Consider the following 26188-nt stretch of genomic DNA (forward strand, 5'->3'; position numbering starts at 1 on the left):
GTCCATGCAGTAGCTGGCAGTGCAAAGCAGCAAATACGATCCTCTGTGTACGGTTGCAGGATCCTTAGAGTTAGGACAGCTGGTGAAGGTCTCCTGGATGAGGAGAACTAAATCAGGCGGGGAAGGACAGTTATAAATAACTCAACAGGACAAGAGGAAGGGGGAGCATTCCAGCCAGTTGCAGAGGGAGTCCAGGTGCAGGAGTTTCCCAAGCTGCAGAGCCCCACCCATGCTCAGACAGCCTGTCTGACAGTCTGTCTGAGCTGGATATTCCTTCTCAAGTGAGTCCCCTGCCACCCTCCAACCCACAGCCCCACCAGCAGGTAGAGTTCTCAGGAGCAGGCTCATCACCCTGCCAGATAAGGACTCAAGCAAAAGAGGGGGAAGAGGTGCAAAAGGCTGATGCTTGTACCTGTTTGTGGTGCTGTCAAATTTTAATTATTTGGGGGCCAAGGAGACCCAAGTCATCATAGTCACCAGGAATGACAGGGCACTGAGTGTATATGAATTCCCATACCAGCACAATGAGGGACAGTACTGATGAGCCGAGCGCAGCCAACAGCCAGCTCCCATCTCTCCCATGTGTCTGATTCCATTCCCAGAGCTGCCCTTTGGACCTGAGCTCAGGAATCCAGTAGCTTCTGAAAAACACCTGACATTTCTGCCTCTTGCCTTTGCCAATAAGGTTCTCCATGTCAGGCAGATCTGTTCCCACCTCTCTGCCTGGTGCAAACCAATCCACCTTTCAGAGCCTACCTGCCGTCATCCTCCACACGGCCTCCTGGTCTCACAGCAGCTGCCTCTCCCGTGTGTTCTCTGTATCCTCAAGTTATATCCTGAGTCATATTCTATCTTGTAAAGTCCTCCCAATGGCTCAGGAATGGCTTGTGACACACATTTGACTTTCTCTTGTATTTTCCCTCAGGGCTGAGTGTAAGAACCCAGTACTTTCTTGTTAAATGACCAGTGGCTTACTTAATTCAATTAAAACTATATATGGGTGTCCAAGGAAAAGACTATTAAAGAAGCAGTTGGAATTGAATGGGGTTAACCTGGGAAGGCTTCTTGGAGGAGAAGCAGCTCAAGTAGTATTTAGAAAATGGCTTAAAGCCAGGCTTGGTGGGGAGAGACCCAGCCTGTGCATGCGTTCAGAGGTGAATGGGATGGTTTGTCTCTGGGGTAACCAGCCAGATCGGGTAGTCTGGACGAAAGCAGAGAGCCTGTGACCCACATGCTGAGCAGAAGGAAAGGCACCATGAGAAAGGGGACTTGGAGGCTGCTCTGTGCTCACCAAAGTGATGTGAATGCTGCCTGTGCTGCTCCTTGAGTTTGTGCAGGAAAGTCGAATTTGGCCCTGGCACGTGGCACCAGGCAGTCCCTTGTTCCCGCCCCCGCCCTGGTGCTTGACTTGAAGTACCGAAGCCCCGAAACATTTGCATTGTTTTCTCACAGCCACAGAACCCTGAGCTCAAGGCGAGTGAGGGGGAGGTACACATCCAGGGAGTCTAGCTCTTTGTTAATTGCAAATCTTAAGCCTCAAGGGACACTCACCTCCCCAGCCCAGATTGTTCCAGAGGGAAGTCTGGGCAGCACAGCAGCTAATATGCCCCACTGGCTGGAGAGCCAGAGCAAACCGGGCCTGCAGGGCAGTCGGAGGCCTCTTGCATTGCATGGAATTAAGAAACTCAGGCCTGGGATGGAAATTTTGGGAGTTCACTGCACCCATACCAGCCCTGGGAAGAGCTGGCCTACTGTTTCCCCCATCTCTCCTCCTGCCTGGCTTTCCCAAGGGCCCCTGATAGTCTCCTGGGCATTCCCAGAGGTTTGCCACTGTCTCTCCAACCAGAGCTTCAATTGGCTAAAATCACCATGCTCTTCCCTCCTAGCATCTTCTGCCCCCAGTCTCATTATTTCTAAGTAAAGCTGTAGATTTATCATTATAATAGAGCTGCCGTCACCCAGGTTTGCTAACATCTCTAATCTTGTAGTTGTTGCTACAGAGGACTCAGACCCCACCGCACACAACTCCTGTCGCTATTCCCTCTCCTTCACTGTGGCGGGAGACGAAGGCTGTAATTGGGGCCATAAATATGTGCTGTGCTTGGTGGTGCTAATGGATTCGGCCATCTTCCTGCCTTACCAGGTCCCTACTAGTTTAAAGTATGCGTGTGTGTGTGTGCGTGTGTGTTGTTTTTGGACTAGGATAGAGTGTGTGTGTGCATGTGCATGCATGTGTATGTGTGTGGGCATGCATTTGTGTGTGTGTGTGTGTGTTTTAGGGGTGATGAAGTGTTCCATATACTTCCAGAGAGCCTGGACTGAGGGTATGCAGGTAGGAAGGGAGGCCTTAAATGGTAGAATAGCCTCTGGCTTGGAAATGAGCAGAGTTGTGCAGAAGGAGTGCAGGCTTTATTGTCAGCCCAACCTGAATTGCATTCTCGCTTCCTTACTTTCTAGCTTTAAAACCTTGGGACATTATCTAAACTGTGCCTCAGGTTTGACATCAGCAAGATGGGGATAATAATGGCTTCTAGTCTTATTGTTATTATATGTAGTAAATGAAATAGAGTACACAGCCACCCAGGACAGCACTGCCACAGAGCAGCTTGTTGAGCCCTATTCCTCTGGTGCCCTTCCTGCTGGCTTAGCCCATGTTTCACTTCTGTACCATTCCCAGGCCTGACCTTCCTCTTCAGTCCAGGTCACCTGTCCTGACTGGTTGTTGGATATTATTATTCATTTTTTATTTCTTGTCTTGGCTATGCCATGTGTTTTCTGTGTGACCTTGAAAAAGTGACTTTCCATCTCTGGGCTGCATTTTCCTCAGTATTAAACCATCTGTAGAGTCCTGTGATTCTCAGCTTCTCCCATAGAGAAGTTCTTGGCTCTCATGCTTTCACAGAACAGGGCTACCCATTCTCTGGGAGTATGGTCTCCATAGCAGAGGCCGAAACCCCACAGTGATAAGCCACTGGGCAGAATTTCCAGACATCCCCATTCTTCCCTTAAATGTCAGTAAGAGTCAGGCCTCTCTTCAAGCCTGTGGGAATGTCCTCTAGGAGGTTTCTGCCACAGGGGAGGCCCCATCAACAACCCTTCCTCCTCTTTTTCCCATGAGCCACATTCCTATGCTGGCACTCAGCTCCCTCCCTCCCGTCTCCTTTCTGATCCCCATTTACTGGGATGTGCTGGTCATTACTTATTGAGCTTCTGCTAGCTACCAAGGGCACAACCTGCTTTGCCATGTTTCATCCTCACCACAACTCTTATGGTCATCCCCTATATGTAAATAAACAAACGAGGTTTGAGGTTAAGTGACTTACCCATTGTCACCCAAACAGAAATAATAAAGCCAAGATTTGAACTCATGATCCTTGCACCGCCAGAGGGAAGCATGGTTACATTGTTTCTTGGGACAGAAAATAAACACTGAAATTGTGCAATTCATCAGGGGATCCAGAAGAGTGTTTTGTTCTGTTTTTTCTTTGTGGGCTGGTTAGGTTCTCTCACTCATCTCAAAATCTGGTCATTTCGGGGAGTGGGTTCGGTGCTGACATTGGATTCCTTTACCCTTTCCCTCATTTCCTTTCTGTGAGCAGTGGGTTTGACATTGTTTCTCTTTAGTTTAATAGCCATTCATTGAATGCCGACTATGTGCTGGTCAGTGCATCATTGGGCACTTGTTGAATGCAGAGCCATAGGCTGGGCTATGGAAAGGAAGGCAAAGCAAGAGCCCTCCACATCAGGGTGCCCAGGCTGACAGGAACTGTAGGAGATGCCCTGTGCCCCCAAGTCCCCAAGCCCCTCATACACAAGGCACACACCTGGGGACAGACCAGGATGCTTACAACACAATTATGCAAGCTGCTGCACTGCAAGCCATGTGCAGAGGTGTTAGGAGACATGAAGAAAAGAAATCAGAGTCAGATGAGATTGCTCTAGAAAAGAAAAGTTTTAGGCCAGGCTATGTTGATGACAGTGAAGGACAGAGCATGATAAAAGAGGAAGTCAGAGGAAGGCGAGTATGTTCCTCTGTTCTCTTTGGACTTGGGGAAGGATCTAGAGAGAATTTCTCTCACATAAGATTGGGTTTCTTTTCTTTGTATAATAACTACTTGCAGAGTAATTACTATGTACCAGGCACAAGGCTGGGAATATGACTTCAACTCCAGTCCTGCCCTCAAGACCTCTCAGTCTGATGGGGGAGGCAGGAAACCAGTTCTGTTGTCTTGGGGACATGCAGGTCCCTCACTGGCCCAGCATGCTGGGGGAAGGCAGGCCTCCTGAAATGAAATTGCTTGCTTGCCTGAAAAAAATTTCGTTGCATCCTCTTCTCACACCCACACACTCAAGTCAAATGAGATCCCATAGTGGCCACAAAAGGCTTTTTCAAGTAGAGCCAAAGAATCAGCTAATTGATCCACTGTGACTCATTAAATCACCCGGGGGTGAAGCCTCCCAAAGCCTCATTGACCAGTAGTTTGATGCAACGCCTTCAAAGTGTCCATCTTGGATCTCAGGTTTCTAGGTCTGTCCTGGGCAGGAGACGGGCAGGAGTAAGAGGTAAGCGTATTGAATCTTCATCCACTAAACAGGTCTTCAATGAGCCCTCAAAGAACATACCTGGGTCCTAGAACAACCAACTGGGTATTGAAGGGACAAACATAGTCCTTGCTTTCAAGGAACTCACAGTTGAACAGAGGTTTCAGAGCAAGTAAAAATCTAATGAAAGGAACACAATTATTTACATTACATTAAAAGGAAAAAGGGGGAGATAGAGGTGAGTATTGAAGCGAGGAGAGTGAGTGAGTGGGATGAAGGATACAGATGGCAGAAGGAGAATTCAGGAACAAGAACTAAGCTTTGGGGAACACCCACAGCCAGGATGAAGGAGAAAGAAGGTCAGGCAGCAAAGAGCACCTAGCAGGAGGAGATCAAGAGAAAGGGAACAGAGGAAGTCAAAGGAGGAATTACTCGGGAATTATTCATTCAGCAATGACCTGTTTGAGCATCTGCTGAGTGCCAAGCATGGTCCTAGATGCTGAGGATGCAGCAGTCAACAAAGTCCCTGCTCTCGTGGAGCTTACACTCTAGTGGAGGAAGGCAAATGACTAAGATAAATAGTATGTCTGAGAGTCATAAATGGTATGGAGAAAACGAAGCAGGGAAGTGTGACAGGAAAGTTGGGTTGGGGAGGGTGGGTTGAAGGGAGGACGGCAGGGCAAAACACGGTGGGCAGGGGAGACCTCCCTAAGAGGGTGCCCTTTGAGTAGACCTGAAATTTGGGAGAGAACCCTGCAGATATTTGCAGGAAGAGAGGTCCAAGCAGAGAGAAAAGACCCTGCAGTGGGATGGCATCTGGCATGATCAAAGAACAGGAAAGAGGCCAGGCACAGTGGCTCACTCCTGTACTCCTAGCACTTTGGGAGGCTGAGGCGGGAGGATCATGTGAGGCCAGGATTTTGAGACCAGCCCCTGGCAAAACAAGGAGACCTTGTCTGTACAAAAAATTAATTAAAAAAAAAAAAGCCAGGTGTGGTGGTGCATGCCTGTAATCCCAGCAACTCAGAGGCTGAGGTGGAACAATTGCTTGAGCCTGAGAGATCAAGGCTGCAGTGAGCCATGATCACAGCAATGTGATCAATCAGACTGGCCAACAGAGCAAGAGTCTGTCAAGAAAGAAAGAAAAAGAAGAGAGAGAGAGAAAGAAAGAAAGAAGAAGAAAGAAAGAAAGAAAGAAAGAAAGAAAGAAAGAAAGAAAGAGAGAAAGAAAGGAAGGAAGGAAGGAAGAAAGGAAGAAATAAAGAGAAAGGAAGAAATAAAGAGAAAGGAAGAAAGGAAGAAAGAAAGAAAGAAAGGGAGAGAAACAAGAAAGAAAAAGAAAGAAGAAAGAAAGAAGAAGGGTCTAAGGTGTAGAGAAAGAGAAGAATCAAGATTTTCAGTCCAAGCAACTTGGGATGCTGAGTTGGGAAATCTTGGAGGAAGAACCCATATGGGGAGGAAGATTAGGAGCTCAGATTTGGACATGTCATATTTGAGATACCTTTTGGACATCCAAGTGGCGATGCTATGTAGGAAGCTGGATATAAAGTCTGGAGTCCAGGAGTGAGGTCTTGGCTAAAGAAACAGATTTAGGAGATGTCAGCATATAAATGGTGTCAAGAGCCATGAAACTAATTAAGATCCCAGTGGAATAAGTTTAGATAGAAGAGAGGAAAGGAACAGGATTTAACCATGAGATACTCTAACAATTTATGTGGGGCTATGAAGAAAACCCAGCAAAGGAGACTAGCAGCAGGGGAAAAGAAGGAAAGCCAGGAGGGTACAGTGTCTCAGGAAACAAAGGAAGTGTTTCCAGAAGGACGGGGGTAAGGCTCAGCTGTATTAGATGCTATGACCAATCAAGTAAGGTGCAGACTGGGAACTGGCCAGTTTGTTCAGCATCAAGGAGCTTATCATTGGCCTTGACAAGGGCTGCTTTGGTGGAACCTGAGTGGGGAAGATCAACTGTGGAATGGGGACACGGGTCGTGTTATTCTGGGGAAATTTTCTGGAGGGTGCAGCTCTTGAAATGGGTTTTTAAAGGTCTAGGAGGGTTGGTTTGGCAGTATGCCAACAGACTGGTTCCATATATGGGCCATAGCTTAGGGAAAAGCTGGGGCCGGGACAGAGAGGTAGAGTGAGCAGCCCTGACCGAGAGCACCACAGAACAATTCAGGCCAAGACAACCCTTTTCATCAGAAATTTGCAGAAAGGCTCAGTATCCCTAGAATTCTGCCTTAAATTCCCAAGTGTCTGGACTCCTGCCTGCAGGTCCAAGCCAGGATGGAAGCAGAGAGAGAGAGTTTTCTGAAAGAGGCCAGCAGGGCAAATCAGGGTTACACGGAAACCCCAATAGGTGTAAAGGTGTGCCTCAGCCTGGGGGCCTGGGTGGCCTGCCCAAACCCATGAAGACTGCTCCCCAGGCCGAACCCTGCAGCCAGAGCACTCTGAATAATGCATGAAGATGGCCAGTCCTGCGGCCCTCTTTGAGCAGTCCAAATGAGCCCAGCAGTGGCCCTCCCAGCTGCCTGGCCCCCACCCGCCTGAGTCAGAAGCCACCGGGTCCTTGGTAGGGCTGCAAGGCTCCCTTGTGTGTTTGCTGCTCAGCGGGAGCTGTGCAGCTCCCCCGTTGTCTTTGCTGGATGTTCGTCCGCCCCACGCGCCCCTGGGCCTGGTCTCATCATCTTTGTTGTTCTCTGGCACCCCCTCTCTTGGGCCAATGGCTGGAAATGTCCAGTGCATCCTACTCACAGTTTATTCCTTCCACTCCTGCCAATGCAGAGATGGGTGGGACCTCTCCTTTGTACCTCTCACCAAAGAGGGGAGGAGGTGAAGAGCCTGGTTGCCTCCCTGGAAGGATTTCTTGGTCAGATGGGAACATCAAGCAAGGAGCAGCTTTTCCTGCTCCAGAATAGTAACAGCAGCCCTAACCTCAGACCTAATGTCCTATAGTGACTAGGAGGAAATTGGGGGTTGGAGGGTGCAGGGAGGAGTCCCTCCATGCTCAAAGCTCAGATCCTGAGAATGTGCCTCACTGTGTCCAGCCCCAGGTTCTAAAGCCAACAGGACCTTGACTTTTCTGGGACTGCCCAAGGGGCCAAGGCTCCTCTAGAGAAGGATTGCTGAAAATCCACCAAGAACCCAGAAAGGAAAGAGGAGAGGTGTGGGTTCCACCGTCCATCCCATGGGCAGCCTTCACTAGGGCCTCCGTGGTCAATCCAGGAGTCAGGTCACACACTTCCACAGCTGAGCAGCAGCAGGCCCCTTCCACCACAGGTGAGGACTCCAAGTACACAAACTGTTCCTGCTGCAGAGGTGACGGATGTGCCCCTACCCTTCCACACACTCTCACTTGAGCCAAAATTAGGACCTGTAGCTGTTCTTGGCTCCAGGGGGCTAAAGGTTTCCCATGTGATGCTGGAAAACAAAGCTAATGGTCCAGACAGGGCTCTGACCTGCAGTAAGCAGAGCTACTCAGCTCTGCTGGCCTTGGGTGTTCTTATTTAAGTTGTTTCTAAACTTGGCCTTTCACAAAAGGTCCTACTCTGTTGCTTCAGAAGAAATGGCCTTACAAAGCTGCCGGAGGCCCAGACAGTTCCACTTTCACTCTTGATGAGTTCCTTAGCCTCCAGACAGCCCCACTGCCCACTCAGGCCAGCTTCCTGTAGGGTACGGCTCGCACTGGCAACCAGACTACAGCCCTGTCTTCCCTCCCCCCCTGTGCTCGCAGCCTGCTTCAGCACAGAGCTGGTGGGCAAGCCGACCCTGCCCCCGACCCAATGTGCCCCTCATTAGTATGCTGTGCCTCTGGATGGAATAAATATCTAATCTTTCCCTTACAAGAGGATGAATGGGAAATCATTAGGCAACAAGCTCATGCATCAACAAAAAGCGATTTCTCCAACACAGATGTACTTCCCATGCTTCCCCCCACCTTGCTCCCAGAGCATATGCACTTGCTTACTGCTTCCACCACCTAATAACACACAGTGACATTTTCTCCTGGAGAGAGACTATTTGGTCGCAAGGAAAGCAACAGCCAAACATCCCCTATGGGCACTGTCACAGACTTTTGAACTCCAGGATTCATCCAGGAGGAAGGGAATGCAGTTTTCTAGATCAGCAGCAATTTGGAGAGACTAGGGTCATGGGGTGTAACTATGACCAGAATAGCAACCAACTCGGGAGAATTGGAGCAGTCCCTGAGGGGCTTCACATTTTCTTGTGGACCATGGTGTTATGACTCCATATTTTCATGGACTTGGGGGTGGTCAGAGCTAGAAAGAGCCTCGGAGATGACCTGGCTCAACCTCCTCCTACCATAGATGAGCAATTTCAGACCAGAGAAGTCTCACACCTTGCTTGGGGTGGTTGGGAGTCAATGCAAATCTGGGCTCCAAACCAGGTCTCATAAGACCCAGCCCATGCCCTTCCTACCGCCTTCCTAGTCTCTGGGTTTTTATAAGAAATTCTCTTGCCTTGTTTGTACTCTTTCCTTCCCAGGCCCCTGCCCACTCACTGCCTTCATCCTGTGCCTATGAGCCTCTCTATACTGTAGGGAAGAGGTGAAAGAGAGAATTTGAAGTTAAAGGCATTAAATGTCAAAGGGCACAGAGCAAAGACCCCCCTCCCCTCTCCCAAAAGTTAGTCTTTTCCATGCAAGGAAGATCTAAGACCAGAAATAGGCAAACCAACAATCAACATCAGCAGGAAAACCAAGGAAAAAAGAGGCCATTTATCAAAGTGTTTTGATCCTGAGCCAATTAACCCCCACCCACAATCTCCCCATGGTACATAAATATTTCTATCTTAGAGGAGGAAGGAGACAAGGTGAGCTGTAGAGTATAGGTCAGCCTTGTCCAGTTGCTAGCATATTTTTATGGTGTTTTAGTGTCAGCAGCAATACAGAAAAATGTGGTCTCTACAGCAGCCATCCGCCTCCTCCCTCCAGCCCCCACACCCCTGCCAACCCTGAGCCCATCTGGCCCTCATTCATCCTCATCAGCCATCCACTGTAGCCACATTTTCCTCTCGTGTCTGAATTGACACCTACTTATTCTCCATGAATATTTAATATCTTCCTTTCTGGACAAAGTCCCTGAGACCTTGAGGGCCTCTCTAGGGCTGCACTGAAATCTGGGTAGAGAGCTTTCCATGGAGTCCACTTGGCCTTGGGATGAGGAAATTAGAGTAGAGAGTCAGCCCCCGGGACAGGGTGAGCCAGGGCAAGATGTTCACCCATGTCTGGCCAGCACAGGCTGGCATTGCCCTCCATCTTGATGGCCTGAAAAACACCAATAATTGCTTCAAAAGACTGTCATTTTAGAGTCCTACCCTGCTGATCGTCTGGATTTGACACAACTTGGAGTTCACCAACATCCTTGACCATGGGTCAGGTTTCCCTAGGAGCTATTTTATGTTTTCTTCACAAAACCTGTGTCTGATATACTTGAGGTAGGAGGGAATGGAGGTGAGATCAGGAATGGGTGCAAAAACAAACCTCAGATGACAATTTATGTGCAGAATTCCAACTGCACGTCAAGCAGGGTGTCCGCCAGAGCTTCTTGGCCTCCTGTGTGCCAGGCTGTAAGTGCCATCGTTTATTCATTCCTCACCCCTGCCTTGCAGGGTAGGTACTGGTGTTATCCCCAGTCTCCAGATGAAGCAACTCAGGCAATCCGCTCAAGGTCACCAGGCCAGCGAGAGGCAGGAGTCCACCTGGGCCAGCCGGCTGCATGTGCTCCAAGCCCTCCCCCATCTTGCCACTCAGGAACTGGCTAACAGGGCCTCTCTCCATGCGTCCTGCCTCTTCCTGGGGTGGGGAGAGCATATATGATCATAGTCCCTTCTGCCACCAACGTTTCACCTCTTCTGAAATGTCATCCTCCTCTTGGTCTCCGATGGCTCTTCCTTCATTGACCCAGTGATGGAACATGGGCCTAGCTCCACCACACTCCAAGCAACACAAAGTGAGGAGCAGCACTTAACTGCAGGTCTCTTGTGATGGAAAGTGCCACTTCCCAGTGGCACAGCAGACTGCTCGTGGGCACCTGCCCCCAGCTCCCCACCGCTCCCATCATTCTATCGTCTTTCCTCTCCCTTCCCAACAAGTTCCAGGCCTCAAATCCAAACAACCACACGTCCCTCTTTAAATTGCCTGACTTCTGTCCAGCCCCAGCCCCATCCCCAGGTGTAGCTCAGTTCCGGCCCCTCTTCTCACATTTAAAACCCAACAAGATTTCTAACTGAATAACTGGCCATCATTTCCAGGAGCAGTGGGGACCCTAAGATTGTTATATTGCCTTTACCAGGCTCCACCCTCTATAGAAGGCTTTTACGGCTTCAAATGGCATTTGCGCTCTCTGTTTCCTAAGAATTGCTAGGGCCATTGGCATCTCTGTGGGGCTTGTAAAGCCATTTTCCTATATATGCAGAGAGAGGCCCCTCCTTAGGGCTTGGGTGGAGTTGCCACCTGAGATAGGAAGGGGAAACCACTTCTATCTCAACCCTCCCAGTTCTGCAAGTCTCCTGAGAATGAACCAGTCCTTCCATTCAAAATGAGGCCTGAGAAGGAGGCCCCAGCCAGGTGGAAGAATTGGATGGGGTCTCAGCCAGAAAAGAGACAGAGTGTTAGAGGTAAATGTCCATAAAAGAGAGGATGCCACTCCACGGGGACAGGCAGAGAGCTGCCAGGGAAAGAGCAGGGGAAGGGCCTGTGCAAGTGTCCTGGCCACCTGGGGCTGGAGACCCTGAGGCAGTGTTGTTTGCTTTGTCTGTGGTTATTTCCTTTGTTCACCCTTAGTATTTGAAGAAGTTCTTTTTTATATTACCAGGCTCTTTCAGGGACGTGATGGGAACCAGGAGCAGGGTTGCGTCTACACTTGAGTTGGAGCTTTAAAGCGAATTCAGGGACAGAACATGAAGGAGTACGTAGAACCAGAAAGAAAACCCAAAAGGAAAGACAGGGAATGTCCAGGGGGAGAGACAGAGGGTCCAGCTTCAGCCACCCTGGCCACCTGCCAGCCTTCTCCAGAGCTCCTGTCTGCTGCCCCCAAAAGGCTTCGCACTTTGTTTGAATAAAAGGGGTCACCGCTTTGTAGAAGGAGAGGGGAGAGGACAGCCTCTCGCGCCACCCCTGCACCCACATGCACAGGAACAGCACTGGCCTGGGGCTCTTTCCCAGGGTGAGTCCATCCCTCCTCAAGGCTTTGGTTGACTCACATCTCTGTAGTGACACATTGGACCATGTGCTAGGAACAGTCCAACTTCCAGAGAGAAAAAAACAGCTCTGGTGGTGTGTCATGACAACATGATAAGCATTTCCCTTCTTGAGAAGTTGGGGACAGGGCTAGTTTTGTGACTTGAGGCATCTGCTTGAAAATGCCTCCTCCACATTGTCAGAGCCATCTCCAGCTGAGTCACTCCTGCAGGGCCCTGTGAGACACAGCCGGGAGCCCTGCCCAGCCCCACTCAGGATCAATACATCAGAGGAACTAGCTGAAAGTCAGCTGGAAGCAAAAAGGCAGGAAGGAGGGCACGCGGAACAGCCGAGCTCAGAGTGCCTCGTGGGCCCTGGAGAAAAGGAGGTGTGAGTCAGGATTCTAACGCTGACAAGCTGTGCTGGGCGGGCAAGGCCCCGACAGGCATTTTGAAAGTGGGGGATTAGGGCTCAAGGTGACTTTTATGGGGGAAATTATGAGAACCAACCTTTCTTGGGCCTTTTTGGTAGGTTTGTGGAGAAAAAGAGGCCGGGGGAAAGGCTGGCAGTGAAGGCCTTTGTAACTCCAACTCCTGCTGACAGGGCGTTTTTAGTGAATCCAGTCCAAGTGCAGGCAGCCATCCAGCTCTTTTTAGGGAGTGGGTGTTCCCTAGGAAAGTATTCCCCCAACCCTATTTGGAGAATTTTTACCAGAGAAAATCTGGCTGCGCTCCTCTCTGCCTCGTGCAAGAGATAGGGAAGTAGAATCTCAGCAGAGCCCTCTGTCGCCCACCCTGACTCTGGCCAGACCCCAGGCAGCCCCATGCGTGTGTGTGCATATGCTCATGTGCGCGCGCACACACACACACACACACACACACACGAATGCCCATGCTGTGTCCATCACACGCCAGGGAAGCAGCAAGGGGCTCATTCCTGTTCCATCTTGTTTGATTGGCTTTCTGTCACCCCTCCTCCCTCTAGAGGACTCCAGTCCCCGAGAGAGGGACATTTTTTAGTTCCGCTAAGAAATTCTGTTTGGAAAAGAATTTCGAGGAGACCTCGCAGCCTGAAGATGATGCGGCTTGGGAATAACCTTAAGGGTGATTATAATAAAACCCAAACCACTTTCATGTCAGGTTGCGTCTCTCATGTGTTGAGAAGGGAGGACAAAGATTTCACTCACAGGGAAGCTGAGGCCCTGATAATGGCGTAGCGCCTTCAAGGCCACGCAGTCAGCTCTGGGCTCTCAGTCAGGATCCATGAGATCCTGAAAGGGGCATGGATCCAACGGCAGACTTGGTGCCAGGCCCCAAGAGCCTGCAGGTAAGCAAGAGTTGGAGTCAGGAGGCTGGGGCTTGAAGGTGGCTCCGCTGTGTGGCCTGTCAAACCACTTCACCTCTCTCTTTCCCCCTTAGCCAAATGTGGACAAGAATCTCTACCACAGGGCTGTGACTAGGGTGCAATACAATTTCAATGAGACAAGGACCTTCCTAGGTTCTTGCCATGGTTTATTGATCTTGAATCTAACAACAGTAACTAATGTGTTTATAAATAAATTTCCAAAGACATGTTCTCATTTAACCTCAATATAGGAAGATACTAGTATTTCCATTTTATAGATGGGGAAACTGAGGCAATTCCCTGCAGTCACACAGTTTTAAAATGATAGAGCAGAGAACCAAACCTGATATCATTTTCCTTAAACACTATATAACTAATATATTTTACCCTTCTTTGCCTCAAGGTAAAGTATTACATTCTTATTTTAGATATTTTAGAAAATACAGAAAGCCACAAAAAATACATTTCACTATAAGCCCATACTCCCAAGAATACTGCAACTCGCATTTCAATGAGCCCCAGAGTCCTCCTGTTGCTTAGAAAACAATGTGAATGCAGTGAAGGGAGAGGATTACCATGGAGGCTGTGAGGGGTTGATGCACTGGCTGGGTTGGGCCTGCACATGTTCAGGATTAAGGAATTTTGGAGGAATGCTGGAAAGAAGGGAAGATGTGGAGTGAAGAACAGGAGGGAGGAGAGTGCGAGGTGTGCAGGGCCAAGGCTCCAAGGAGGGATAGTGAGGACAGGCCTGAAGATCTGGCAGGCCCCAAGCCAGCCTTCTCACCAAAGACCAAGGCCACTGCCCATCTTGTATCAGCAAGTCCCTAAGCATTCTGAGATGTTAGGAGTAGGAGGGGCCGTGGTCTTCCCAGATGATGAGGTTGAGATCCTAGAAGACTCTCTGGAGAGTCCTACAACCTCACAGGGACTGCCAACCTCCCCCTGGGGGCCTTGGTGGCTATGGAGACATCGCCTGTCCCTCTCTGGCCAGTTAGCTGCCCAGTGGGCAGGGCAGTAGGGACAGCTTCAACGAAGGCCCTGCCTCTAGGCAGGGACAGCGTGAGTTTTGATGCAGCTCTGTTCTCCAGCCAGGGCAGCAGCAGCAGCTCCTTCAAGCCACACAACCCTGGGTGTCTTCCCAGTGACGTAGGATGGGGTCCTAGCCAGCCACACCCTCTTTGCCAATCCCTGAGTGCAGGTGCCCCAGGGGCAGGGACCCCATCTTGTTACTAATAACAACAATATTAGTAACAAGTCACCTTGCCTTTATATAGCACTATTGAATTTACAGAGCCTTTTTGCACACATTGTCTCATTTAATCCTCAGCAGATAGGAGGAATTATCCTAATTCTGTAGACAGAGAAAATTAAGCTAAGAGAGACTAAGTGAATTATCTGAGGTTGCACAGCAAGTAATAAAAACATTTATTTATTTTGCTTGTCACTTTGTGTTGCTCCAGAAAAGATTTAACTAGCTCATAGGACATGCAACAAGATTAAAAATAAGTTTAAAACATCATTAAAGAGTAGCAAAAAAAATAAGTGAAAGAATGTAAAATTCTGGAGCCCAGCAAGCCCCCTACACAATGTGCACGCCCTGCCCTCCAAACCTGCCACACAATTGACTTGAAGCATTCTGGCAGATAACACAATAAGGGAAAGATAGTCACAGAATTCAGTGTCCATTAAGTAAAGACAAACCAGAGGCTTAGGAAACACAAAGCTATTCCTGGTTCTAGGACAAGAGGAAATTTTCTACCGAGGGCATCACATAGTGAACACCATCACAGGGACAGATCATAGTGTGGTCTTTTAATTCTGAGACCTCATCAACACCTCTATGCCTTCGGTTCTTCAATTGCAAAGTGGGGGTAATTATAAAACCTAGCTCACAAATTTGTTGTGACAAATACATGAGAATCTTTAAAAGAGATTTTTTTTTTTTTTTTTTTTTTTTTTTGAGACAGAGGCTTGCTCTGTCGCCCAGGCTGGAGTGCAGTGGTGCGATCTCGGCTCGCTGTAAGTTCCGCCTCCCGGATTCATGCCATTCTCCTGCCTCAGCCTCCCGAGTAGTTGGGACTACAGGTGCCCACCACCACGCCTGGCTAATCTTTTGTATTTTTAGTAGAGATAGCGTTCCACTGTGCTAGCCAGGATGGTCTCGATCTCCTGACCTCGTGATCCTCCTGCCTCCGCCTCCCAAAGTGCTGGGATTGCAGGCGTAAGCCACCGTGCCCGGCCTAAAAGAGGTTTTTAAAAACAAGTTACTGAGAGAATGTGTGAAGCCCCATCAAACCCTGCTCAGTCAGAGCTCCAGAAGCATTGGGTGAACAATTCTCAGGGACAACCTTTCAGAAAACCAAGTGGGCTTGGCACGGTGGCTGAGGTAGACCCTGGGGTCTGGCTGCCTGGGTTCAAGCCATATCTCCCCACTCTTTAATGTAACTAACATCTCCGTGCTTGTTCTCTCATCTGTAAAGTGTGGGTAAAAATAACCCTTTTCCATAAGGTTGTTGTGAGGATTAAAGAGGAGAATTCACACAAATCTCAGCCAAGTGCCCATCGGCACACAGCAAGTGCTCAATGAATGCCAGCTATGTGTAGTATCTTTAAAGTTCTTCCTTATCGTCATCCAGTGTTAGAGGTAAGCAGTTCCTGGAATTTGGGACTGTCCATGTGCCCTGGAGCCCTGAACCCTGGCCTTGCATCCAGTAGGTACTCAATTTATACTTGTGGGATGGAATTGGAAAGTAAGAGAAAGGGATTCCAGCTTAGCCTAGGAGCTGGAAAACTCCAAGTAGAATCACCAGGGGCACACAGCCCTTCCAAGCCTCTGTTTTCTGATATGTGAAATGAACAGGGGCCTTTGTAATCTCTTGGGACCCTTGAGCTCTCACAGTGATCACCAGAGAGGTCTTTACACTTCAACTACTAACTGCAGAAGGGGCTTGGTTGGGAATTCTTTAAAGAGAAGCATCAGGCCGACCCATTTCCCACCTTTATCTCTAGGAAGGACTGAGCTGGGACTGAGTTGTTGGATGCCCTGCAGAACCATGGTGTGCGCGGAGGGCAGTGATCACAGAGACATAGGAGCCACCCCAGGTCCAGGAATCTGTGATTTCCCGCTGCTGGACCTGGAAGAAAGGGGCCTGGGTATGCCTGGGAATGGGCTATTTCCACTCCCGTTTAGGACCCTGCCCCCTTGAGGAAGCGTTGCCTCAGCTGACACCAACAGGAGATGGCTCTGTCTGGTGTGAGAGGAGAGGCAGATGGGGGTGGGGGAGGATAGAAGAGGTGAGAGAGGAAATGCTGACTGCTGTGTGGGAAGCCAGAGAAAGCCGGGCATCGCCTGGGAGAAGGAACCCGAGCCGTGGGGACAGCCGGGGAGCAGCAGACCCCTCTGCAGCAGCAGCAGGAGCCCCAGGGACACCCCGCTGGAGGGCCTGGCATAGCCTGTGGGCTGTGGCCTCCCCTGGATGCCAGGCAGTGCCATTCCTGAGCAGGGAGGTCTCCAGGTTCATACAGGGCAAAGAGGCAGTTTCTCTAAGCCAAAGGGAGGATCTGCCAACTTCTGCTGTGGTGCTCAGGCGACCCCTGGCAACAGGGCCATCCAGTGCCTCGGCTTCTCCCTGGGCCTCCCTCCTCCCAGCCTGAGCCTCACTCTGTTTCTGCCACTGCGCTTGGTGCCTGGAAGGGAGTAAATAACTATTAGTGTCACCTGCTTACCAATGGGAGACATTAGCTGGCTCTGACAGAACATGCGGCCTCTAATTTTTGGAGGAGTTACAATAATGGAGCTAGTTTGGCGCTTCATCATCATGCTCCTGGGTGAGCAGGGGGAAGGGAGGCCTGGGGCCTGGTTTAGAGCAACCTCCCAGCAAAGAGCTCTGTACTTCCTGGGGAATCTCTGGGATCCTGGCCCCATGCTCCCTCCTTCCTGTCCCCCTCTCCCACACCGCTTGCTTCTCCTTCCAGTGAGGCATTGTCAGGATGTAGTTTGGAGATGGCTGAAGCCAATCCACTAGCGGCCAGAGGCAGCTCCACAGCGGGATGGAACAGGAAGGGGCCCAAAAGTGTCTGAAGAGTTTGCTCTGCACTAGATCCCTGCGAGGTGTCTTCAGTGCATACACTCATTGGGCTTCACGGTTCACCCTATTTTACTAATGGGGAGGCGAGGTCATCTGGTACAATGTGGTCATTTTACAGCTGAGGATGCACAGCTCAGGGAGGCACAGTGGCTTGCCCCATATCATTCTACTGATTCGCAGCAGAACTGGGATTTGAACCCAGGCCTCCGGGAGCCAGCTTAATTTTTTCCTTAAGTTCCCTTACTGGGAACATCTGAACTGGAGCCTGAGAAGACACAGGATGCCCTCCCCAATCCTACTGATTGAAGGTGCTGCTGGATAGGGAAGCCCAGGGCTGGGAGGGAAGAAAGAGCCAGCAAATCAGCTCAGCTTCCATGGGGCCCTGCAGGCAGGAGCTGGGGCCTCTGAAATCCAGGCTAGAAGATGTGTCATTCCCACCCTCTACCCAGGAACAACTCCAAGGCAGCTGCCTCTTCCTCCAACTTTTGCTGACTTAGACATCCATGGGGCACACCTGGCCCCTCAGCCCACCAGGCAGGCAGTGGGGACAGCACACCCAGTGGGCTTAGTGCCACCACCCACCTCCATGTGGCAGGAGAATGAAAGGCGTATAAACAGACTGTATTCTTGCTATATGCACGTCTTGGTTTTCCTACTAGCAGCTGGCCACGCTCACCCCGTGGTTTCCTCTTATGCCTGTAAATCAGGGTGAAAGGCACCTGCCTCACAGGTAGCCACCTCAAGCATGACAATACTGCCCATCATCAGAAAGGGTTAGAGACATTCAGTGAGTTTTACAGTCACACAGCTGGAAAGCAGCAAGGCAGGAATTTGAACCCCAGGTTCTGCGCCCAACTCCATGCATCGCTCCTTGGAGCTGTTTGTACTAAAACTCCTGTAGCAGAGTCATGGTTCTTCCCTTCTGGAATCATGAATCAGGAGTTCTTCGTTGATGATTAGTCATGGGTCTAGAGGAAGGCCACCAAAATGCCTAAAACATTATGAGGCCAAGGGAAGGTTGTTGGTTTTGGTGAAGAGAAGGTGGAGTCAAAACTGATACAGTCTTAGAAGGCATAACCTCTAAATTATGATGTAATAGTAGGTGGGAACTAGGAGGGAAGGTATAGATGCCCCAGGAGCTGGGTCAGCCATTTGGGAGGACTTCCTGAGTTCCGGGCAGGGGTGGAACACTGGAAAAGAGGCATTGATTGTTAAGCTGAATGTGGTCTTGCTGGGAAGCTGGGACTGGATAAGTTGGCTGATCACTTGGGGCCTCTTTCTTCCTAGTGACATGTGATTGGAGTTGCTTTGCTCTGATCCTTAAATATCCCGCACCAAGGGAATGAATTCTGAGAACTGACACCTTCAACTCTCCCAAGAAGCCTGTAGAGATCACAGACCATCTCCTCACCCCTCCTCAAGACCTAAGGAAGCAAGGAGATAACAGTGAGGAATATAACTACACCTTTACAGGAGACAGGGGAAACACTTCACTAGCTCAAAACTTTTCCATATATGGGTTTCCTCCTCCCAGTCCTGGTGGCTGCTCCCCAGAGACCTCAGGTACAAAGATCTGTGCAGAGAGGGCCCAGGGTTCTTCCACTGAGCTGCCACGTTGGGGACAAGAGTTTTGGCCCAGGGGTTCTGCCCCTGCTGGCCTAGCTTCTCCCTCTCCCTCCTTCCCCTGAGGCAGTGTCTGCTGCAGCAGTTTGCCACTTGGTGAGACAATGACATAACAGGTGACTTTCGTGAGAAATGGTGGGCTGAGGCCAGGGTGCGGCACTAGCAGGTTTAAGTGAGCAGGATGGATCCTCTCATAGTCTGTAATGCAGGGTGACACCATCCATTCATCTTCTTTCAAGAGAGGCAGGTGGGGGCAGGCAGAAGGGAGGTAAATATTCTGAGTCTCAGAGCTTCCTCTTTCATGCTTCTTGCTTCCAGAACACCAAGAAATTTCACCTTCAAAACCTACACGGTCCTCGGCAGCCCTAACCCTCAATAACCAGGGACAGAAGGTGGGATGGAGTGGGGTGGAGCATGAACAGTCCCAGAGGAGGCTGGGTGGGATAGAGGAGAAGAGCGACGCCTTCAGAGTCAACACACCTGAGTCCAAAGCCAAGCTTAGCACATGAGACCCTAGGCAAGTTACTTAACCTCTATGAGTTTCAGTACAATGTAGAGATAATTATACGTTCCTCCCAGGCATAGAATATGAGTAAAATGAACGTAATATGTGTTAAGGGCTGTGTGCAATGGCTCATGCCTGTAATCCCAGCACTTTGGGAGGCTGAGGCGGGCAGATCATGAAGTCAGGAGTTTGAGAACAGCCTGGCCAACATGACGAAACCCCGTCTCTACTAAAAATACAAAAATTAGCCAGGCATGGTGGCATGCACCTGTAATCCCAGCTACTCGGGAGGCTGAGGCAGGAGAATTGCTTGAACCCAGGAAGCCGAGGTTGCAGTGAGCTGAGATCGCACCACTGCACTCCAGCCTGGGAGACAGAGCGAGACTCTCAAAGGAAAAAAAAAAAAAAAAAAGTGTTAAGTACCCAACGTAGTCCCTACAAACTAGTAGATGCTCCATAACTGAGAGTCTCCTCCTCTCTTGACTTTGGCTTTAATCACCAAAATAAGTAGATTCAAAGAAGTGGAAGAACCTTCAAAATCCTGTCCAGAGTATGTGTGTTCAATTGGTTCTTCCAACTAGACAAAAGCAATGGTTGTCAGTTCCTGAGACTTCCCTGGGACTTGTTAAACAGATTATTGGGCCCTGCCTTCTGGTGAGGGTAAGGCCCAAGAATTTGTGTTTCTGATTAGTTCCAAGTGATGCTGATCTTATTGGTCAGGAACACATCCTTGGAGATCTATGGCAATAAGGAATATTTACAGAATGGTGTCAGATATCTTTGAAACACTGTCTTTGCTTAATACCTAATTTTCTTAAACCCTGTAAATTTGGATAAAGCAGCTTCTTACTAAAATATAGCTACCCAGTGTGCCTTGTGGTGCACAGGAAAAAGGCAAAGGGAAGCGGTGAGGGCCAGGACCAGTCCAGTAGCCCACATGGCTTCAATCCTTCAGAACACTTGCTTATGCCTAAAAAAAGAGAAGAGGCCTTTTTATGCCTTAACTTTTGCTTGGCAGCTCTGGTATTTAATGACTTCAGTTGCATTAGGACATGTCCCATGTCACAGAGATTCTAATAGGGTCTGACCTGGGGCAACCTCAGAATCTCGCCTTATATCACGAACTGAGGCTATGTAACACTCACCTGGGAAGCCTGTCAATAATGCAAACATCCAGGCCCCCCCTCCAGAGATGATGACTCAGTAGATCTTGGGTGCAGCTCAGGAATCAAGTCTCCACCTCCCAAGCTTCTAATGCAGGGAATATTCAGCCCATCCCCTGAGGAACACCCGTGGGGCTCCACCCTGACACCATCTCAATAACCACAGCAACCCTCCTGGGGAGACCAGAGGCTGAGGTTAAGCAAGGGCCTACTCTTGTCACCCATTCATTTTGCCACCTTAACCAGGTGAGCCCCACAAAGCTGAGTTGCTCATTAATTCAACAAATACTTGTCAGCATCTGTTATACACCAGGCACTGTACTCAGTACTGAGAATATAGTGGTGAGTAAAATAAGGGGTTGAGATTAGGGTGAGGCGAGTGAAGTACCCAGGGGGCAGAATGGAAGGGGGCACTCACTCTTGGATACATGCATGAACCTGACAGTGAGCACCTCCTTCACTTTTGTACCTGGGCACCTGCTTTGCCTCACCCTTGTCCTGGCCCTGGCAAAACAGACCCAGATCTGTCCTTCGGGAACACAGTTGGCAGCAGAGGGAGGCGCTGGAGGAAGTGGCCTGAGATGAGTGGGTCTCTGCCATGCGAAGAGCTGGGGAAAGAACGGTCAATCAGAGGAAGAGAAAGTGCAAAGTCATGGGGCAGGAAGAGCCTGGGGCGTTTGAAGAAGCCTGTGAGAAGAGCCCTGGCACAGGGGAGGCTGAAGAGTCAGCCCCGTGGAGGGCCCTGTAGATCTTGATAAGTACTTTTGTTTTTATTCCTAGTGAAAGGGGATGCCATTGGAGGTTTTAAACAAGGAGTGGTACAATCCATTTTCCATCTGGGGAAGAGCACTCTGGCTGCTGTGTGGAGAATGGGGTGGGAGAGCAAGGGAAGCAGGGAGGGCAGTTAGGAGGCTGCTGTATGCGGGCAGGGGGTAGGCTTTGGCCTCCGTGTGGCACTGGAGATGGAGAGAGGTGGGTGGACTTGAGATGGAATTTGGAGTTAGAATTATCAGGGCTTGATGATGATCTAAATCCAAAAGAGGAAGGCAGATGTCCACAAAGATGTCTCATTTCTGGCTTGAGCAACTGGGTGGATGGAAGGGCCAGGTTGGGGAAAATTAGAGGAGAATGTAAACAGAAAAGGGCAACTTTGGGCCTCTGAGAAGTTCTAGATTTCCAGCCACATGGCCATGTCATTTTGGATATATGAGTCTGGAGTCTAGAAGAGATGTCTGCGGAAGGGCCATAAACTCGGGAGCCACGAGTGGGGAGATGGATATTAACATTATGGCTGAGTGAGGAGAGGAGAAGCTTGACAAATTTCACTGTTTAGAGGCAGGGATGGGAGAAGAGGCTGGCACAGGACACCTGAAAGAGGCAGCCAGAGAGGTGGGAGAAGAACCAGAAGGAAGTGGAGTTGTCAAGAGCAGGGCAGTCAACTCTGTGAAAGGCTGGAAAGAGCTTCTCTACGGAGCACCTTGCCATGGCAAGACCCAGAGATTCTGGAGTGTGGGGAGCAGGAGGTGGGGAAAGACCTTAATCTTCAGGGTGACTGTCCCCAAAGAGATGATGAAGCTAAAGCCACTGTCACGCAGTGCAGGCATGTGCCTTTGGCTGAGACCAAAGCCCTGCCTATTTGGCACCCCGCTCAGGGCACTTGTTTGCAAGAAACATTCCTCAGCTGCTGCAGGAGACTCCTCAGGAAACCAGGACCAAGGTGTCTTCCCTCCTGCTGAGAGTCCCAGCCCCCACAGCCCTGAGAGGGGCAGAGAGCAGGTCTCTCACCACGGAGATGCCTGCCCTCTCCCCAGGAGAAACTGGCAGCTGTTTGACAGCCACTCGGCAAGACAACTTGTGACAAGAAATTAAGATGGATTCTCACCATTAACTTCATTAATGAACCATTTACTACCCCCATCGCCCCTGTGGTTAATGAAGATGACAGTGGAAGGACCAGATCTGAAGTGAGGTCCTCGGCTCTGGGCTCTCAGGCACAAGCACCCTACGGCACAGACTTCCTAGCTTGACCAGGCATTGCTGCCATCTCTTCTAAAACTTCTCCAAACTCCACTCCCCTCAAGCTCCTTTCCACCCTCTCATAGCCCCTCTTCTTCTCCACCCACCTTTTAAAAAGTCATTAGGAAGAGATCTGCACCTCCCAGTGTGTTCTGACTCACGGATATTTGCCCAAAAGTAATGGTGCATGTGAAATACTAAGCCTCTTTTCAAGGGCAAGTTCACGAAGGGGAGGCTGACAAAAAGTTTCCTAAATAAGACCATCTGTTTCTCTGAAGATGCTCAGATGCTGAAACATTTGCTTCCCGCTGATGTGCTTTAGTCTCAATGGGTCCCTAGGACAAACTCAGACTCAAGGATCTCACCCACGTCCTCCGTGCACCACTGCTCCACGCCGGCTTGGGGGTGCCTGCTTCTCCATGGGGCAGTCCTTAGCTCTGTGTCCACACTGCAAGGTGAAGCTGGTGTATACTGAGTTCGCATAAGGAGCCTCAATTCTGGTTGATCATTTATTCATAATGCTGCAAGGCCCTTGGGGCAGAGCAGCACTTGAGAGTAAAAGCAGGCATGGAACCCAGAACAAACAGAACCTGCCCCAGCACCCAGCAGGAAGCCCCGAGCATCACAACAGACACATCCCACCCTTCCACCCCAGACACCCCCAGCATTCTTGCTGAAGCCCTAGGAGCCTGGGCCTGAGGAGGAGCAGGGAATCAACTCATGTCACCCAGGCCGGTGTTCACAGCAGGGGCCCCCTCTTGGCACCCTAGGAAGGAATGCCCACTCCCACAGCTCCTCCCTCCCAGGTGAGAGCTGAGCCAGCCATGGGGACATGGGGCAGGCAGAGCGTCAGTCTCCACTCTCCTCCTGCAGCCCCTCACCCGGCAGTTTAGCACATCCTGCCGGGTTCCTCTCGGAAGTCCCGACTTTGCCTTGGGGCAGTTGTAAGATTTCTCCCTTGGCCTTTACCACCCAAGGGCAATGGGAGCACAACCCCAGGCCAGACCAAGGGAGTCAGAGGAGGTGACCCAAGAGGGGGTGACAGGACAGCTGGCCTGGAAAGATAAGAGTTGTCCAGGATGGTTAGAGGGATGGAGAGGTTATTTCAGGCAGTAGAAAGAACAAGATGAAGGCATGAAGGTGGGACAGATCTTGGAGCGTTTACTGGACAGGTGTCATCAAGAGGCAGGATGGTGTAGTGGCTGAAAGTGGGAGCTCTCAAGCTTCTGTCCACATCCTGGCTGTGCCATTTAGTAGCTGTGTGCCCTTAGGCCACTTGCATAACCTCTCCGTATGTCAGTGTCCCCAGGTAAAAGGTGGGGATAATAATAGTAGCCGTCTCGTAAGGCTTTTGTGAAGATTATATGACATCATACATATAAGCACTTAGGGCAGAATGGCACATAGTAAACACTCAATGTTATGGTTATTATGGCTGGAGTGTAGGGCACCTGGGGCAGAATAGTGGAAGGTGAGGCTGGCTAGAAAGGCGAGGGCCACCCCGTGAAGAAGTTTGAATGCCATGTGATTGTGTGGATTAATGATTTTTCATGCCAACTCCTAAAAGTTCCAAGGAGGGAGCCCAAGGGGTTGAAGGTACTCTGGGTGCCCTGTTTCTGAGCCACTCTTCAGCTGCTGTATATGATTGGATGATACTTCATTTGAAGAAGAGGCTTTCCAACTACAAAACAAGTGTGAAATGAGAAGCCACTGAAGAATTCTGAGCAGGAGACCAACCTCCTGGTTACAGCAAGGAGGATGGATTGGAGGGGGTGGGCAGGGGGAGTTAGAAAACTGCAGGGATCTGGCAGAGATGGTGCAGGCCAGAGCTGAGGTAGTGCAGGGGGGATGGGAGGAGAGGGCCTCAGAGTTTGGGGACACTCACAAGGGAGAAGCTGTGCAGCTTGGGAACCGAGTAGCTGTGGAGGCCGTAGCGTCTGAGCTCATGCTCACTTTCTCCTGGCCCCGCCACCCATTCTTTACAAGCTGCTGAAGTCCCAGACTGCTGCAAGTCCTCCGAGGGCTCTGCTTTTCACAGGAAGCAAAATCCAAGCACTTCCAAGTCCTCCCTTAACCTCCCTCTTACCCTTTGCTTACTCTGGCATCACAGCCACCATCCGCTTTCCCCAGCCAGACCCACAGCACTCTCTGCTAGCCTCTCTGCTGAGAGCTCTCCTTCCACTCTTGGCTGCTCCTCCCCATCTTTCAGGACCACTATGAGTAAAGCGGCCGCACACCCACTCACCACCCTTGGTCAGGTCCCTGGCTCCCTCGCTGCCCTTGGGTACCATCTTGCTTAGTGTACTTTTGTCTTCCTCCCTTAGAATACAAGTTCCTGGAGGGCTGGGACTTTGTCTTATCATTACTGTCTCTCCAGATCCTCCAACATTTAGTGGGTGTGTGACAAATGAATGACACACATGAAAATGGTCTCTGATGTGGGTGTCTCGGTTGAAGGTGACACAGTGGACTGAGTAGGAAGTAGAGAAGGAAGGGCAGGGGTAGAGCCAGTCTCCCATTGTCTGCAGAATCAAGGACAAACTCCCAAGTATGGGCTACTAGGCAGGCAAGGCTGGCCCTTGCCTGGGGCCCTGTTTCTAGTCTCATCTGGGAGCTCTCCCCCACTGTCATCACCACGCTCTCAGCCACAGGGAACCTCTCATGCGCCCTGAACACTCCCTGCCCCTTCTGCGTCTTTAGGCCCTGTTGGTCCCTCTCCAGAGAAAAAAAGCAAAAGCGCTTGCTTGCTTTTTTCTGCCAGAAATCTACTTTTGCTGCCTCACCTTTCTAGATCCTATCAAATATCACCCTCTTTGGGAAGCCTAGTTTGAAATCTGGGGCTGAGTTCCTTCTTCCTTGCTCTGCAGGCCCACATCTTGTCCACACCTCTATTACTGCACCGATCAAACCAAACAGTACTACCTACTGACATGCCCCTGTCATGCCCAAACAGTACTTCTCTTTCCTGCCCCTGTTCCAAGACCATGAGCTCTTTATAATAGTAGTAATAATTATAATATTAGCCAATACTTACTAAGCACCTACTCTGTGCCAGCCACTGTGCTAAGTAAGCACTTTGCACAAGTTACCTCATTTAATCTCTGCAGCAACCCTAAGAGGTGGGTCCTATATTCATCCCACTGTACAGGTTGGGAAACCAAGATTATGAAAGGTTAAGTAAGCATACTACTCTCTTAGGACTACTTAACCTTTCATAGTCTTGAGAGCTGGAAGCTGGATCTGCCTGACCCCAAATCCACATTCTCAACCATTTGTTCATTAGCCAGTTCATTAGCTGAGCACTTACTACACATCAGGCACTGGGCTACACATGAGAGGTATAAGGATGAATAAAACCAGACCCCATTCGTGCCTTCAAAGAGCATACAATCTGGTGAGAAACACAGGCATTCATCGTGTAATCCCCAGATCAACGTAAAAGTTAGAGTTGCAGTGTGTGCTACGAAGAGGAGGCCTGTGTTGCTATGGGAGGAGATATCACAGGGGCTGGCTCAGCTCCAGGTATCTGGCTTCCACATCTGACTCATCTCTGTACCGCCAATACAAAGCCCCAGGCCTACAATGCGGGGTTGCTCAGTGAATGTTTCTTTAGCCATTGGAGTCCAATTGGCTTCTACCCCATCTCTCTTCCAGCCCCCCTACCCTCCCACAGCCCCTGGGGAACTTAACAGCACTTCCTGCCCAGTGC

General features: G+C 50.1%; 1 protein-coding gene across 4 annotated transcripts in view; it reads left to right on the forward strand.

The window, feature by feature from the left end:
• Nucleotides 1-26188, forward strand: part of SYT6 (synaptotagmin 6) — a 61017-nt gene that overhangs the window by 18945 nt on the left and 15884 nt on the right. The window lies entirely within an intron of this gene.

Source organism: Hylobates moloch, unplaced genomic scaffold (genome assembly GCF_009828535.3).
Source record: "Hylobates moloch isolate HMO894 unplaced genomic scaffold, HMol_V3 SCAFFOLD_5, whole genome shotgun sequence".
Classification (NCBI taxonomy): domain Eukaryota; kingdom Metazoa; phylum Chordata; class Mammalia; order Primates; family Hylobatidae; genus Hylobates; species Hylobates moloch.